This window comes from Vanacampus margaritifer, chromosome 6, assembly GCF_051991255.1.
Source record: "Vanacampus margaritifer isolate UIUO_Vmar chromosome 6, RoL_Vmar_1.0, whole genome shotgun sequence".
Taxonomy (NCBI): Eukaryota; Metazoa; Chordata; class Actinopteri; order Syngnathiformes; family Syngnathidae; genus Vanacampus; species Vanacampus margaritifer.
The window spans coordinates 13069916-13088615 of record NC_135437.1 but is presented as its reverse complement, the minus strand read 5'-3'; the positions used below and the strand labels follow the sequence as shown (position 1 = coordinate 13088615).

The window sequence follows — 18700 nt, the reverse complement described above, 5'->3', positions numbered from 1 at the left end:
TCAGAAATAAACGGTGGAGACAATTTTGAGTTGGAGACGAACAGTTGACGTACACATTAACGCTCCCTTCTCATGTTTCGCCTGTTTTTTTGGGGGATGTTTTCCACCACTGCATCCTGTCCTCCTCTAACAGGCAAGACTGCTCTGCAGGACACGCATCCGTGCAGGGTCGATGCCCAGACCACCACAGAGCACTAAGACCAGCAAATTTCATTGCAGCCTTCCATCAGTATATGTTTCTGTTTTTTTCTTCACGTTCTTTTTGGTCTTTTGAGAAATTTACAGTCAGGGCACATATAACATAGACAAATAATGAGCTGGTCACCAGCCATGTCAAGGCACATACAGTATACAGTAGATATTAGGGGTGTTAGAAAAAATCGATTCGGCAATATATCGTGATATTACAGCACACAATTCTCGAATCGATTCAAAATGCGGCCGAATCGATTTTTAACGTCGTCTTACTTAGGGTTAGGATTCGCACATTAAGCATGGAAGAATGTTATATTAATAGAACATTAACCCTGGAGAACCCAATAACCCTTTTCTTCTTTGGAAAATTATGAATTATACATTAAATGACTGCTATAAATTCACTGAACACCAAAATATATGTTTTTTCAATTTTAACCCTTTTTTTTTAAACTAGCTCAGGGTTGCTAATTTATCAATATATATATATAAAAAACATACTCCTAGGCATTCTGCAACATGATATGAAATACAGTAGATTAACAAAAAAAACACAATTTTACCATCTGATGGTTTGCTGAGAAGATGGTTTTGTTTGGATTGATTTCCAGCTCAACAAAACAGCATGTTGCCAGCCATCTTGTCACCACCACCCTGGCTCATGTAAGTGCAATATTCATCCACTAGATGGCCCCATGCAGGGGTCAGAAGTGGCACTCTGGACTTTTGAAGTTAAATTTGTAAAAAAAAAAAAGGTCTTTGTTATTTGAGTAGCAGAATTTATAGGGGCCAAATTTGACCCCGTGGGTTCTCCAGGGTTAAGCCATAATATTTTATTTCAGTGCTGTTCAAACATGAAACAGACTGCAACCTGTTTGTTAAATGCATTAGCTCACTTATAAGCCTGAATTTTCAGATAAATAAATACATTTTCATACAAATCTTACAGTGTACATTTACAAGTTTACTGATTAGTATTCTCTAAATTTGAGTTTAAAAAAATTGCAATAATAAATGTATAGATTCGTATTGGGATTAATCGGTATCGAATCGAATCGTATACTGTGAATCGTGATACGAATCGAATCGCCAGGTACTCGGTAATTCACACCCCTAGTAGATATCACTTTAAAAATGTAAAAATAAAAAATAGAATTAACAAAGAATTTCTGTAAAAACATGACATAAAAACTATAAATGTGTAACTTACATTAATATGTTGTAAAACTCTGAACAAAACACAACTGTTGATTTAACGGTAAAAAAATCTTTAAAATATATTTTTGGGGAGAATTCACAAATTACTCTAATTTAGACACAAATAAACTGTAAAACAAAAAACATTGGGATACAGTTAAAATGACATCATAGAATAACACTGTCAGTACGTTCTTTGGTACATTTTGTTTATGCCAAAAGAAGCATGCATTTTACAAAGTCATATTACAGTTAATTAATATTTAGATATACAGTACAAATTTGAATATAAAGGTTAATTTAAATATATTCTGTTCATTTAAAATTGATATACTGTAGACCTAATTACTAATTTACGTATCAGTAGGCCTACACTTTAAAAAAACATTCTGTTGTTTTAGAGAAAAAAACTGGCAGCTGTTAAAAAAAATACTGTGCAAAAATAAACACCTGTACTTTTTAAACGTGTGGATTCAACACTTCTTTACTGATAACTTAAGAACATCAGGGTGTGTTGGCTCAGTGGTAGAATGGCCGTCTTGTAACGCTGAGGTTGGTGGTTTGATCCCAGCGCGTGTGACTGTGTCGAAGATCCATGCGCAAGATACTGAAACTCCAGTTGTTCCTGATGCTGTGTAATCATTGGGTAGGTTATTTTGTCATGTTTAATTTATTCTGAGCTCGTTTTTAGTCTTCAATGTCCGACTCATGTCCCGCTATGTAGTTAGCTAGCTTCCCTCCCCCAAAAAACGAGTTTGCAAACGGGTTTATTTTGAAATATACCGGATCTACCTTGATGCCGACGCTCGACTTTCTGTCCGGCTCCTTCATCTTCATGAAAATCCGCATGCGGCGTCCGGAAAAAAGAGAACGCTTGCGCAAGCGCCACATCCGTTCCGCACCGCATACACACCGCACTGCTGCTGGTGTGAATTGACACGCAGACTCGAATGCTTTCTATTCCTTGCGGCGTCCGTACGGAAAACGCACCGCATCCGTTCCGCAGTCAGTGTGAATTGGGCGTTATACTACTTTGCTCTGTAAAATTTACATACAGATTTTATTTGTTATTTGTCGAATTCCGGTAAAATTTACAAGCAGTTATTGTTTATTGTACATTAAATACCAGTAAAGTTGTTTACATTTGCACTGTATTTTTCACAATTTCTCTGACAATCACAGCTGCCATTTTTCCCCGTCACAACAACAGAATTTTTTTTACAGGGTTAAAATTCTGATTGACACCTATGGATAATTTAGAGGCTTCAGTAAACACAATAATCATGTTTTTGGAATGAGGGAGGGCGTTGTGCTACTAACCCCCCCCCCCCCCAAAAAAAAAACAGGCAGAAACAAACTAATAAAAAAACTCCACACAAGATGATCTAAGACGAGATTGGAACCAAGAACTTCCCAACGTCATGTAGGCCTACAATATCTGGCCATTGTCTTCTAGTTGAGCTCCAATCCGAGTGAATTCCTTTCATTTTGGCGGACCTTAAAAAAAGTCAGCCCCATCCGTCAGACGACCGTTCCATCAGCTGAATAACGGCCGGCCCGTCAAAGGCAGAATTAGCCATCTGCGCGTGACATCTATCAAACTTAAATGTCACGTAATGACCCTGGGAGCGATGGCGGGGGCATCATTCAAATGCATGGCCGCTGGCTCCGGCTTGATTCATATCCACGCTACAGGATGTTAAAATTCGGAGTCACAAAGAGGTGCTACGGGTGCTAACATTCAAGAGAAACTACATGTAATATGGAGGACCAAAAATCCCCAAATTAAATACATGAATACACCATTAAATAATTAAATAAATGTGACATTATTAATTAGATGTTTCATTTAATAATTAAATAGGGGATTAAATATATCAGTGTCTTATTAAATGTGTCATTAATTAGTTACATTTTCTCACTTTTATTTTGATGTTGGTTTTGCACAACAACAAGCCTCGAACACTTTATCAAGGGACGTCAGCAAAAAAAAAAAAATCCAGCACCGTCGCTCCCATGTTTACAACCATTTCAGGCCAAAGCAATAGATTAGACAAGATTTGAGTGAACCACCCACTAACTTTGATGGTCGAGTTTGACGGATAAAATAAATTCATGAAACGCTGCAACACAGGTTCCTGAAGGCTCTGGATGTTGTGGGGCTGTCATGGTTGACACGTCTCTGGATTAGCAGACCGGGGTGGTGGTCCTCCTTTTTAAGAAGGGGGACCGGAGGGTGTGCTCCAACTATAGAGGGATCACACTCCTTAGCCTTCCTGGTAAGGTCTATTCAGGGGTGTTGGAGAGGAGGGTCCATCGGGAAGTCGAATCTCGGATTTCAGGAGGAGCAGTGTGGTTTTCGTCCCGGCCGTGGAACAGTGGACCAGCTCTACACCCTCGGCAGGGTCCTCGAGGGTGCATGGGAGTTTGCCCAACCGGTCTAAATGGGTTTTGTGGATTTGGAGAAGCGTTTGACTGTGTCCCTCGGGGGTGCTTCGGGAGTACGAGGTACCAAACCCCCTGATACGGGCTGTTCGGTCCCTGTACGACCGATGTCAGTGTTTGGTCCGCATCAGTTAGTCGGATTCGTTCCCAGTGAGGGTTGGACTCTGCCAAGGCTGCCCTTTGTCACCAATTCTATAGATAGGGTTCGACAGCTGGATCGGTGCAGCGTCTGCAGTGATGCTGGTTCTGTATCGGTCTGTGGTGGTAAAGAAGGAGCTAAGCCAAAAGGCGAAGTTCTCGATTTACTGGTCGATCTACGTTCCTACGCTCACCTATGGTCACGAGCTGTGGGTTGTGACCGAAAGAACAAAATCCCGGATACAAGCGGCCGAAATGAGTTTCCTCCTTCCTCAGGTTCAAGCCGCTGCTCCTCCGCGTGGAGAGGAGCCAGTTGAAGTGGCTCGGGCATCTGGTTCAGATGCCTCCTGGATGCCTCCCTGGAGAGGTGTTCCGGGCATGTTCCACCGTCAGGAGGCCCCAGGGACGACCCAGGACACGCTGGAGAGACTATGTCTCTCAGCTGTTCTGGGAACGCCTTGGGATCCTGTTGGAGGAGCTGGTTGAAGGGTTGGAGACAGGGAAGTCTGGGCTTCCCTTCTAAAGCTGCTGCCCCCCTGCCCCGCCCCCCGGTTAAGCGGTATGGATGGATGGATACAATATGCCCCGCTAAGCTAATGGCTATTTTTCATTGCCTATAATGGGAACACCGCTCCTGCCAACATGGCCGCCACATAGCTGCTTCTGTTTGCTGGATCTGGTCTTTACCGTAATGCCCATGACAGCAACGCACAGACTTATATATGAAAGGACTACTAATAGGTCCTCGTGACTGAAGCCAAAGGCCAGCCATCTTACGTTGCCGCTTTTAGTGACAACTTATGACTTAGTGACTAACCGTTATTTATTTATTTTTTGCTGAAAACATGTTTTACACTACAATGGAGTAATGACAGCCTAATTACCAGAGGCCAATTCTGGAATTAACAGACTTTGACAACTACTCCGCATTTTTATACGTTTTTTTGTTTTTAGCATACAGAAGGCTTTGATGCAGCCTCTCAGCTGCAAAGAACGGTCGAAGAAATGATAGTTATTACACAAACGGCCACCAGGTGGCAGCAGAGCAAAGGAGATGATGCTAATTGCTGCAAAATAAAAACAGATAGAAATATATTTTTTTCTGATGAAAAAAGAGACTTTAATGTTTCTTTTGACAGATTAATGTTTTCATAGCAATAGAACACAATATTCTGTGGGCCTTGCAAAATCAGTCAAAATCCAGTAAAACAGCCGGGTGTGAAGGGGATTGCTTCTGTGAAAATGGCTGGGAGTGAATAAGTTTAAATCTCCGGGGCACTATTTTCAGTTTCTTAAAAGGATGTACTGTACAAGGAGATTTATTTTTTGTTTGCCATGTGTGTGATTCTTGGTCAAGGTGTAAAAATCAGTATGTGTGAAACTCTGTTGAGTATAAAGTGAACAATAGCAGAGGACGGCAATGACTCAGTGCCATCAAAACTAAGGTGATGGGAGAGAAAGTTGATTGTGGGTGTTATCATAATTGCTCTGGCCAATGCAAACACTGACCCACTTTTGCACCCTTTGGTCTAATTAGGATCACAGCCAGCTGACAACATTTGGATCACTCAGACCCCTCGCCGCCATGAGCTGTGGACAGCCCACAAATGTCTCACTGCCTATTTACCTGTGAGATGACGACACACACACACATGCTCACACATACTTTTCTTCTCCACTTCATCAATTATTTAAGAGTCTGATCTTTCTCAGAGACATCGCAGGCGTACATCCCACTGGCCTTTCCTCCCCGCTCAGTGAACGTCTGCGTATGAATGGTGCTGAATATAGAGGAGGGGGTGTGGTGGCGCACTGCGAACCCTTTGTGTGTGTGTGTGTGTTTGTGCGCGTGTGTGAGAGTGAGATAAAGAAAAAGAGAGAGAGAAAGAGAGAGAGACGGAAGTAGCAAGCGATCTTCAGGCATACTTCATTAAAGCGGAAGAAACAGCGAAGTATTGAAAACACACACACACACACACACACACACACACACGTCCCCTCCAAAAAACCTGAAAAGCAGAGAGCACTACAGGAAACCTCCAAGGTAATTAATTTAATGCTATCATTATGGCACATCTGAAAAATTGATACATATACTGTATATGGCATGATTCCATAAAGGTTTTTTTTAACGTACTTCCAAGACTTGCAGGATTTTTGCAGTTGATTTTTTTATCAGTCACACTTTTTAGGAATTGTGATGGTTACACCTTATGTGGAGCTTCAACATGGCTGGAGCATACTTACAGTAACCAGCTGTTATAAAAAAAAGAGCAGAGGGCTCTTTTAAACTTGAATTTGAAGTAAACAGTTGATGCAACAAGAAGTGACTTTTTATTTCAGTGTTACCCTACCCTGCCATACTACAGTTTACACATTGTGGCCCTCCTATTGCACAGAAATCATTATGGACATTTCAGATATAAGGACACTTACGTGGTTAGTAAAACTGTTTTTGTTATACTTTGCCAAGTGAGTAACTAGAGTTGTCTGCCTTCGGTGCAGCTACTCTGTGTGTAATGCAGTATCAGTTCTTTGAAGGTTTATAATTACTGTATGTAACATCTATGCTAATTACCATTAGCGTGCCTACGGTGTTTCACATTATATGTTAGCATTAAGCTCACTCATGTGGCTTGATTGAACCTTTGGACTTTAAATATACAGTCTTTAATTCTATTTTGTGCTTTGTAGTAAAAGTGAAAGAGTGAGACCAGGTAGGAGTACTTTAAGTGTTAAAACTAAAAACATACTTTCCTTATATGGTCTCTCTACACGGATTTTCACCTATCACATCTGAAACCATAAATGGGGGTTCACTTTATTTGTTCCTGCAACTATGTGCAAAAGCAAGAACTGTGAAATCCGCAAAGTAGTCAGCTTTATTTTTTTACATTTATGTTTTTAGGCTGTAAACGCCTCATCACACACTTCATGCACTTTTCTGAGACAGGCATTAACATTTGCTCACGTTTCTCTCTTGTTTAAACATGCTCAAAGTTCAAACCTTCATAGGTTTTAAAAAAATAGGTACGCCATGCGTCGGAAGTCGAGCAACTTTAGGCATCTGACGAGACGGGATGCATCTGACAACTAACTTTAGGCATGTGTCGTGGGTCATGCAACGTGCATGTCGTAATTGTGAGAAAAGATGATACAGTTGATGGATTGAATGATGAACGGCCCTGATTTTCAACCCAATCCGATGCGGAAAGTCAGCGCTACTCATGGCAAGTTTTTTACTTGTATATTTATAAGTCAATTATTATTTTGTCATAAAATACACTTTCGCAGTCTTGTTTTTGTTCTTTCAGAGTTAAACTAACCTATCTTTTACGATTGATTACTAATGGCAAGGAAATAGCTAGAAAAAAATTGTTTATGGTATAAGAAGAGAGTCGACTACTCCATATAGGCCTACTCAATTATTTTTGGGGGCGTATTCAGTGCTTATATTGTCACAGAACACAATATTCATGATAGCCATCATGATCTAAACCAGCTAGCAATACGGGAAACTCTGCTTTGAAATGACTAACAGTAATTGAGTTAACTACACAAGTGTGTTTTGCTTTTTCTTTGGCTTATTTGTGATGCAAACACAGAAGCGCACCAGTGAAGGCAGTGAGGAAAGATGCGACACCCGTCATATAACCAGGCATGGAAGTTGAAATTTGGTTGAGAAATCATGAGACGTCAACAAATTCCTATGAGCCGTCTTCTAATGACATTACCCTATAAATGCACCAGGAGTGTGTAAAACCAGCATAGAGATATTTAATATGCCACGAGCTTACACTACCATCATTGCTACTTTCCTATTGCTGAGGCTGTGTACTGCATACAGTCCGGCGAGAGAAGCGGTGTGGAAGCTACAAGGCCACGCACGCACAGACACACACACGCCTGCGCGTGCTCGCACATATCATCATCATCAAGGTGCTCCAACAGGAGCTCATGTAAGCATATTCACCAGTGCAGAAATGCTGAAACACAAGGCCATGTTCCAGACTCGCCCCCTCGCCCATAAAAACACACACAGCCTTTCAACACACACAAAATACAACCGTGCAGAGCACTCACTCACACATACACAAAGGCGCGTACGTGCACATGAGAGTATCATCACGGTTTAACACATGGCATCAAATGCCCATGCCCACTCCCGCACCTTTTTTGACCCACCATTACTCCCCTAATCATAGATATACAAATACATATATAAAAAGTGAAAACATTACATGTCATTTTTAACTTCCTGTCAAAATAGTCATAAAAAAATCTTTATGCCTATGTAGATTGCCAGCCATCCAGGTCGTATAAATATACTGAATCAAAGCAACTGGACTCTTCTAGCTTGTTGTGTTATTCTTATTTTAGGAGAATGCTAAACATTGACAAAGATTATTATGCTAACAATGAAGCCCATATCCCACTGAGCGGGCGAACGTTTGTTTGCGTGTTTGCAAAGATAGCGAAGTTCTTGTCACGTTCGTTCAAGATTGCTAAACATTGTTTGCTAAACGTTGTTTGCGAAACGTCTTAAATGTTTTTTTTTTGTCGCAAGAAGAAGAAAGAAACAGAACTGTTGGTCAATGTGTGGTGAACGTTGCGACCTTGAACATACCCTGACGAAGGCTGACGAGAAATCAAAATTCGCTGCCTTCAGAAACACTGGCATGTCCATGGCTCACAAAAAATTGCTCAAGCACCATCTAGTGGTATCTTAGTGCCTAGAAAATATGTTAAACTGAGGGGAGGAGCTTAATTTGATTCAAGCCATAGCATTGTTTAAAAGGGAAGTCAACCCAAAATATTCTTTATATAATTATGTTCTATGCACCTTCACTAGTCCAAACATGGCATTTGATTGAAAAGGACAGTTGCTCAGGTGACGACCAATCACTAGAGCAGGGCAATTCCGTGTACCGTCACTTCCCGTCGTTGACGATGGCAACGGTCACCTTTTGCCGAGCGCTTCCGCGTATTCGGTGAATGCTTTACGAAGCCTCGCAAAAATACACAAAATGAGTGACCATCTGTACTCACCCCGATCGACAGACGTAGAAGTGCTTCATTTGGTGCTCAGTCCGTGTATTTATTTGAGGCTTTGCGTCATTGTGCACATATTAGTGTAAATCATTTTTTGGGGGGTTGACTTTTCCTTTAACCAGGGCTGGACTGGCCAACTGTCATACAGGGAAGATGCCCGGTGGGCCGGTGTCCTTTGGGGTCGATGTGAGGCTATTCAATTATTATTTGCCTCCGTTTTACCCGGAGAGACCGGCCCACAATTTAGAAGGAGCAGCCCATTCATCCATTTACAATATAGAGATCAACCTGAACCAATAATCATCAGTGGTAGAGCTACATGGTAGCCAAGGGCGGTCAGGAATCGGGCTGGGCCGATTATTTGTGCCATCCCTTTTACACACGCAAAAAATGCTTTGCAGCCATCCCATCATGTGGCACCTAATTCCAAACCGTTTTGTGTTAGCATTAATTAGTCATTCACTGGGCAGTGTGAGCATTATGAAGCTCTTTTTGGGCTCGATTATATTGGATTTTTTTTCTTCTTAACTCATATTGAGCCACTTTCGTTTTGGAGCATAATGAGATCCACTACAAGCGTTGTATCAGAAATTTTGTAAGCCTATTTCATTAAGATAATTAAGTTTTCAGGGGATTCATTTAACATCTCTTGGAATCGTTGTGCTTTTCATTCTTAGGACAAATAAATCGACAAACACATGCCACAAAACTCAAAAGTTTGGTATGGCTGGTGACACTGTACAATATGTATTTTAGGGGTCCTGAACACGACCCTCTAAAAACTCACCGAAGTTGCTGAATGTCCATCATAACGGGACTCACGAAAGACTCAAGCACCCTTGCCCGAAATTTTGCAGGAAGTTAGCCATTTTGAGTTGCAATTGGAAGCAGGGATCCTTGACAGATGGGCGACGCTAAATGGTCAAGCTTTTTTGCCTACCTCGTCTAATGTGGGCATCAAAGTTTGATGATTATTTTGAAGGTTCGCCATGAAAAAGGCGATGCGGGAGACAGTTCTAATTAGGGCTCTCGCACCAGTTACACTAATCAACATGAAAAAGTTTCAAGAACCCATGCTGTACGCCGGCTTCCACCCACATTCCAAAAACTTAAATTTTAGGTTCACTAAAAACTATAAATTGTCCTTAAGTGGGAATGTGAGCATGGCTGGTTGTTTGTGGTTGTTTGATTGGTTGGCGACCAGTCCAGGGAATAACTCACCTCTCACACAAAGTCAACCGGGATAAGCTCCGGCACAACAGCGACCCGAATCAAATAAGCTGTTCAAAAAAATAAAAAGGAGGATGGATGTTTAAAACACACCACCCTCAACCCCCCAAATCCCTTTTTAATATAAAATGGCAAATAGCCGAATAGTATACTTTATTTCTGAATTCAATTTACTGTTAAAAATATATAGTAATAACAAGAAACTGGAGGGGTAATTTATACAAAAGGAAATGACGTGGTGTTAATACATTTATAAATTATAAGCAAGCTTGGCAAAGAACCCTTTTGATATGCTGTTTTTGTTTTTTTAACGGCGGAATTTTTTAGACGTGCAGGTGCCTAATGTTGCAGTCAGTCCCAAATATGAATAGAATCAATCCACCTTCATTTAAAAAGTAAGAAGAAAGCAATTTACACAATGAGACTCATCTCCCTACCTCGGTTTGATTCAAAGTGTGTCACATTCTAACAGGCGGCAAAGTTAAGCCTATTGCAAGGGCGGCGTGACATAATTCATGCAGATTTCATGCAACTGCTACTTCTGCACATTTACTTGCCGGGGAAAAAAAACGACTAGCTGTCGACGTGGGTGGACTTTTAAGGGGTTTTGGGGCAGGACCTCACGGGGTCAGCAGATAGTCCACCTGTATGCACGAGACGGCGGCGTGCGTTGCCATGCGAAGTTCAAACACGACTGCATCATTTCAGCTTGTCTGTCACGCGTTTGCTGCAGAGGATCACCGACTGAAACGCGTCTTCTTCTTATCAGGAGAAGTCAAACAAATCAAAGTTCTACACCAATTGCAGACACCGACTGACAATTTCTTTTCTCTTTTATCCCGCAAAGATGAAAAATAGGGGAAGGTTGTTTTTTTCCAAAATTTTTTACTCACCTTTCTGTTGTCTGGTTGTGAATCCCTTCTCTGCTGGAAGTTTGACTGGGTCTACTCCCGATCCCCGGAGGAGTCGCGCTGAGAGAGAGAGGATGCTGCCGCTGTGTGTACGCGTGTGTATGTGTGTGTGTGTGTGTGTGTGAGAGAGAGGGAGAATGTGTGTTTGTATATGAGAGAGGGCGAGAGAGAGAGAAAGAGAGAGAGAAAGAGGGAGGGAAGGAAAAAAACAGACGTGGTGAGCTGAAGCCCGGTGCCAAAGGATGCTTCAGTCTCCTAGCAACAACAATCGATCTTTGCGCGGAGACATTTTTATTGGATAAAAAGAAAACTTAGCCATTCCAACACCCCCACCGCCGCCATCCTTCTTTGCACATGTTTACCACTCGGATCAGCAACAACCAGGAGAGAGAGGGCGAGAGTGAGGAGTAAAGAGACGTAGAATTCATCTTCAACCATATGTCCACTGGAGAGTCTGATAAAAATGCAGAAATATATTTGAAAAAATCATTTATTAGAAGTGCATTCCTTGGAATCACCACCAACATTTTGACGCCATGCTCCACCCACATTTGATGGCCGAAGATAGCCCAAGATGGCCCAAGATAGCTTCGACTTGCTGTCTAGATTTGCCAACTGCCGTGTAGGAGTTGGTCAGAAGATGCGCCCTGAATTACGTCTCCAAAATGGTTGCTTGGAACAAAATGGCCGCCTTCCTGCTTCCTGTTGAATTTGGAGCATGGCTACTTGAGACTATTTCACGAGACATGCCCACCAAATATTGTGTCAATTGGTGAAATCGGTGGCAGTTCAAAATGTTCCAATTTTGATGTTTGGCCCGCACATTAGATGGCATAAAAATGTATTTATTTAAAAAAAAAAAAAAAAAAGATGGCATAGACAAATAAGCTTGGTCACTCATCTGTCGGCTTCTTTTATGCATCTTTTTATGATAGACATGTTCATCAAGTTTCATGCCGATCAATGAAACGATGGTACTTGTGAGATATTTCTTTGCTTTTACTCTCAGAAAATCTTGAACATGATCTAATTTTGATGCCTGCTTCTCCCACACATTAGATGGTGTAGGCAAAAATCTTGGCAACTCAGCATCGCCCATCTGTCTAAGACACTTGCTTTCATTTAATGTATTTTTTTCTTTTCATTTGAAGTTATTTAACTAAGAAAGCCTCAGAGATTTAAAAGAAAATCTAATTTACTAGAGTGTCCTTTCAAAGACAGCAGGAAGCGATGGAACGCAATTACAGACAAACAATTAAAAAAAAGAGAGAGTTTGGTGTCAATCGGTGAAATTAAATTGGTATTACCCATCTGTCCAAGATACTTGCGTCTTATTGGGTCAATTCCCAATTAAAACTTGGTAAAAGTATGAGTATGGAAATTGGCCAAACTGGAGAACCCACGGGGTCAAATTTGGCCCATACAAATTCTGCTACTCAAATAACAAAGACCTATTTTTTATTTTATTTTTTTACAAATTTAACTTCAAAAGTCCAGAGTGCCACTTCTGACCCCTGCACGGGGCCATCTAGTGGATGAATATTGCACTTACATGAGCCAGAGTGGTGGTGACAAGATGGCTGGCAACATGCTGTTTTGTTGAGCTGGAAATCAATCCAAACAAAACCATCTTCTCAGCAAACCATCAGATGGTAAAATTGTTTTTTTTTTTTGTTAATCTATTTCATATCATGTTGCAGAATGCCTCGGAGTATGTTTTATATATATATTTTGATAAATTAGCAACTCGGAGCTAGTTAAAAAAAGGGTTAAAATTGAAAAAACATATTTTGGTGTTCAGTGAACTTATAGCAGTCATTTAATGTATAATTCATAATTTTCCAAAGAAGAAAAGGGTTCTTGGGTTCTACAGGGTTAATTTGGAGCAAGGATTCTTGAAACTTTTCTGTCACAATGGAGATGGCCAGCAGGTTTGGTGTCGATGGCAAAAACTGGTGGCAGGGGCTTCCTTTTTGCAACTTTCTAGGGGCTGTGACTGAATGAGTTGTGATTGCTTTCAGAAATCGGTGAGTTCTCAGGCATGTTGAGGCCCCCAAATGGTGTCTTTTTTAAAGGTGCCAGCTAACACGTGATTCTGCATTCAGACCTATTGTCTCTCCAGATGACCATCCAAAGCTAACGTGTAAACAAGTCCAAAGCCTGAAGACGAGAGGAACGCGCACACGCAACAACCTGTGAGCGCGAACTTGTTTGTATGACACCGCGCTCATTAGAATGCAGGCATGCACGTCTGCGGTGCCTATTGAACAGAAAATCCTCTTCATGCATGATTGAGTCACAGAGCCTCCTCACTCAGCTCAAACACACACGGTCTGTGGAGAGGCCTGATTTCTCCATTGTAAAGTTAGCGGAGTGCATAGAGATACACTGGTGTGAATGCTTTCTGATTGCAGCTAACGGCCAAAGACGCAGTTTTTGTTTTGTGTGTGTGTGTGTGTGTTTGAGCACAAGTACTTACAGGAGAGAAACAGGTTGGAGTAAATGTGTTTTTATTTTAGATATTGAGCTGTCAATTTCCATCACGTCACATCAGACATAAGTCAATTTCACAAACTCACTTTTTTTTCTTGTAATATTACGGCTTTTCTTGAAACACTCTCCTTGCACTATGTCAGTGCCAAGCTTCAGTAAAGTGAAAAAAATCAAGCAACTACTTTATGCACATTCTCCGATGCATTTTCAGCCGCTTATCTATTATGACAAGCAGCCAAAATCACAAGTACAAAATATAAGCATTGTGAGGAACATTGTCCAGACGTGTGTGAGAAGTGGCCTGCCGGAGCTTACGAGGAGGCCACGCCCCTTAAAGGCACTTTGCACATAAGTGTAATACTGTGCGTCTGTAAAGGCCTAGACGCACGCACGCACGCACACACGCACACACGCACACACACATAATCACCCACATACAAAAAAAAAGGAGCGCAATGGTGATGACATGTCAAATCGGTAAAATTACCGAATGAACAATACTGAGCTCTCCAAAAAAAAAAAAAAAAAAGTAAAGGCCTAGATAGACCAATCCGACGTCGGACAAATGTGACCGACGCCTACCCTCCGTGGCGTCGGCCCAGACGTCGGATGTAAAAGATGTAAATACACCGTACCGACCCCAACTATTATGTACCTTCAGCGCATATGTGAGAAGTAATTCCCCTCTATACCATTGGCGGCGGTAGTCATTATTCCTAAAGGCAACCGGAAACCTCTTTACAGGGGCTGGATATAAAAACAGAAACATTGCATACCGGTTACTTTTTCTCTCACGATGTCCTCCCACATGAATGAAATCCTCTGGCTTTTTGCACAGTATATAAAAGTAAATGGCGTCCCCACGTCATGCCATAGTTTGGCTCTCATACCTTTGTCGGCATACCCTTTAACGGTAATATAACACAATGCTGGTCCCTCTTGAACCAAAGAGACAGTCATCTTCCCGATCTTCTGTCCGGACAGATGTTATACGTTCAAATGCGGAGGGTACAGCAGGGTGACGATGCGCAAAATGAGCGGGAAAAAAAATGGTTCAGGCTTCCCATCAGTACTGTTTATCCGCGTTTGTCACTTCCTCTTCTTGCCCCGTGCGCTGATTCGCTAGCTAACAGCTAATCACAGTGATCAAATGCCCCGACGCCGATTCAACATGTCGAATTTGCTGGAAATGCCCCCCGACGTATTCCAACTCGATACGACTTTACGACAGTAATTTATACATTGATTGGTGTATCTAGGCCTTAACAGCCTTATAAAGCTTTTATCACATTCTTTTTTATTACGTTTATCAATATTAGTTTTTTAAATGTATTTATATGGCGTTTTATGTATGTTTTATGATGACGAATATAAAGAATATAATGAATTGTGCAGTAAATACCAACATACGGAAACACCATGCATGGAGAGGTTCACAAGTCTGTAAGCCGCAGTAATAGTTGATTTTCGCTGATGAAAAATAATATCAGCTTTTGAGTATTGTTAAATCATACCTACATGTATTACTCCACAGTTTTTGTTCAAATATCCATTGCTTAAAGCGGCACAGATGCTATTCGGCAGCCCGTCTTTGACGTTTTGCATTCTTTGTTAGCATTATGCTAAACGGACTTTCATGAGACAAAGTTAATTTGGTTCGGTTAAGTCATACAGAAAATATAATTCTATTTGTTTGATGTTTAGTTTGACAGTAAACCTCACCTGGGAGTGGCATTAAACAGCTTGAAGCCTCTCTGGAAGATTTGATTTTCATCTGCCAAATCGGGTCACTCGTATTTGAAGGCAGCACTGCAAAATGACAAAATCTGAACATTTCTGTCAAAACAAGTATCCAGAAAAAGTAAACATTTACAAATAAATCACTAAGATAAAGAATCTCCCAGACTTTATTGCAGCCATAAAACTTTTAACTCCCTCTCCTGCAAAATGACAAAAATTCAGTTAGCTCACTCTAGTTGTCAGTAGCTGAAAAGATTCATTGATCGGTATGCCAACTTGGACAGTATTGATTTGTGATGCAATAAATGATATTCTGCCTCCGCCTCTTTCATGCCACCACGCTGTGCGGGGCAAAACTGCATGTGATCAGGCAGTGATTGATCACTTAAGTGACCAGGGAGGAGAGCATCTACTTCACACGCGCGCACACACACACACACACAACCTCACGCTCGCAGTGTCAGTCACAGCTTTCCCCCGACCGCATCCCAGAGCGAGCAAGCGAGATGCTGGCCGCTCTAATAAGGGCCGCATTGTCTGCATGGCATCCATATATGGAGCGAGCCCCAGAAAGCCAGCTTTGTCCAATAAGGGTCCCTCAGCGAGGGGGCTTTGTGCCCAATACTTCCCTACAGACAGATGGACAAAAAAAAATACAAAGATGGAAAGAAAAGAAAAGAAAGAAAGACATTAATGCAGGAAGCTATACAGATGATAGTCAATAAAAATGGACCATTTGAAGACCACATGGCACCACTGTGTGTGTGTGTGTGTGTGCGCGCGCATGGGAATGCTGTGTTTCGCCTCATCGCCAGTTCATATCGCAGGAAGTCGGTCCACTGGGGCCGCACGCTCTTCCTTCTCCGATTCCCCACAGATGGTTTGCGCCCGTGCGCTAATAGCTTTAGCAGCGCTTCATTTCACACTCATCTCCATGGATGGCGTGCACACACACTCACACACACACACACACACGCACACACGCACACACGCACACATGAACACACGTTGGCCCGACACTTTTAAGTGTAAGCTCCCATCGACTTTTGCTCTAATAGTCACTTGTTATATGGCCAAGTGGATGGAAGTTTTCCCAATTTTCTTAAAACACTTTCATTTAGGGATGGGTGAGTATCAGTGAGTATCCCGCAGATACCAGGCCTTATTTCAGGGTATCGTTGCCCTCCGTGGCCATTTTACGATCAGGAACTAGAAATTATAAGTTCGAAAATAAGAAATTGCCATTATTTTCATCCACTTTTAGGGGAATATGGTATATTGGGATATACAGTATAGGTCTTTCTTCTTTCATTTTATGTACCAAAAGTACTTTTATCGCTACTTGGTATTGGTATCGGGGACTATTCAAGAGTTGAGTACTCGTACTCGTATCGGTCTGAAAAAAAACTCAACTCAACTTTATTTACAAAGCACTTTAAAACAAGCATTGCTGTATGCAAAGTGCAGTACATGGAACAGAAATCGGTCATGCAGTAAAGATAAGAAAATAAAACAAATATTTTAAGTAAGTTTACAAGTACATAAACTTTATATCAATACATTAATAACAAGATGAAGGTAAATGAGGGAGTGAATAAATAAATAAATAAATAAATAAATAAATACATACAATAAGCATCAATTCCGTAACACTGAATACAGCACAAACACACCACACACCCTACATTTAGTTAAGTATTATTGTAAAACATAATATATACTGTATATCCTCTATCAAGGATTTTATGTGTACAGTTTGTAACGTTTTTCTTCTGCCTCATGATTATTTTGTGTGTAATTCCACCATCAACCACTAGACGGTGACACACTGTTCTGTTTGACACTAAATTTGAAAGAAGAAAAATGAAAACAGGAAGTGTTTCAGTTCAGTTTATGTTTTGGCTTAAGATTACTGAATGCCAAAACCTCTTCAATCTGCTTTTTACAGAAAGTGATCGCTGCAGGTTCATTTTATAATATACATCTTTGAGCATGAATATGCATATTGTGTGATGAAAAATTTGTTTTGGAAAAAATGTGATTCCTTTACTATAAACAAAGAGAGATCTGTGTATTGTACTCTTGCACTGTACAATATATATATATACAATTTAAATAGGGTATTTCTATATTGTGGATGTCATTCATCTGTAACGTAACCCCATGATGGATTGGGGAGGGTTGGGAGGGGGGGGGGGGGGAGATGTACTCCACAGTGTTGGTAGCAGCCCTCTAGCTTTGTACCTGAAAGGTTATATCTGTGACATTCATCTGTGATTCAATTTTAAAATGCGTCAGGACAGTAGTAGTGAAAATCTTCTTTATTTGTGTGTGCACATACTGTGCGGTGGTACTGCCTGTCATATTGTTTTGGGCTGTGTGGGTCTCCAAACAGGAGGTCTTGTAATTAACTTGTGTACACATGCATGCCTAACACACTTCATAGGACATGCACTGACCTGTCTGCTGTTCATCTGCTCACGTTATTCATTTTCACTCCTGAAAATAAACTACTTCAAAACTCCATCCTGAAGAAAATACACATAATAATATTAACACCCCTCGCCCGCTCGCCCACGCACATAGCCCAAAATCCAGTGTACGGTGTGTGATTTGTGGTCTCCTCAGAGCTTTCTGAGTACGAGCACAATTCATTAGTAATTGACCGCAGCAGCCTCGCTCATGAAACATTAACAGGCTTGTGGTGAATAATTGATTAATGATATGAGGCGGTCTGCAGCAGCATTCTGACAATAAGAGCAGAAGCAGCAGCAGAGCACAGCGGCCACACCGTCCGGCACGCGCACGTCACTCAATCACTCACTCATTTTGTAGTCATTCACTTTGCGCATTCACCCCTCACTCACCTGCTCACTCATTCATTCATCATTCCATTTATAGACTACATTACTTCTTACTTCCTTGGCAGTGTATCTTAGAAGGTTCATTTGGCAGCGCAAACAGTAAATGAGGCAGTTGGAATATCCAAGTCCTATACATGCTCTACCGCTATATCAACTTTCTTTTCAAGTTGTATTCATTCATTCACTTCCATGGACGTTTATTGTCGTCGAATTGGAATCCAGCTGTTTACTGCCACCAATGAAAATATTTGCTTAGTATAGTTTTTAATAGTTAGGCGTGCAAGAGGATTCATGTCTGTAGACCACTATATTGACTCACAGGTCCATGTAGATTGCGTTGAATTGCCTTGAACTCAAGATCAGCACAGCTTTTGAGTAGCGGATACAGATTGCCGGGTGAATCTCAGATTGTCGCTTCGATTATGGGGGAGAGAA

The 18700-nt window shown here is 41.2% G+C and overlaps 1 protein-coding gene across 1 annotated transcript in view; it reads right to left on the bottom strand.

Moving 5' to 3' along the window:
* The window catches only part of grm3 (glutamate receptor, metabotropic 3), a 52481-nt gene extending 41161 nt beyond the window's left edge, over positions 1-11320 (bottom strand). Inside the window, exon 1 of the mRNA XM_077568695.1 lies at positions 11151-11320. The gene's annotated coding sequence lies outside the window, so the exon portion shown is untranslated. The remainder of the gene's footprint in view (positions 1-11150) is intronic.
* Between the last annotated feature and the right edge of the window lie 7380 nt (positions 11321-18700).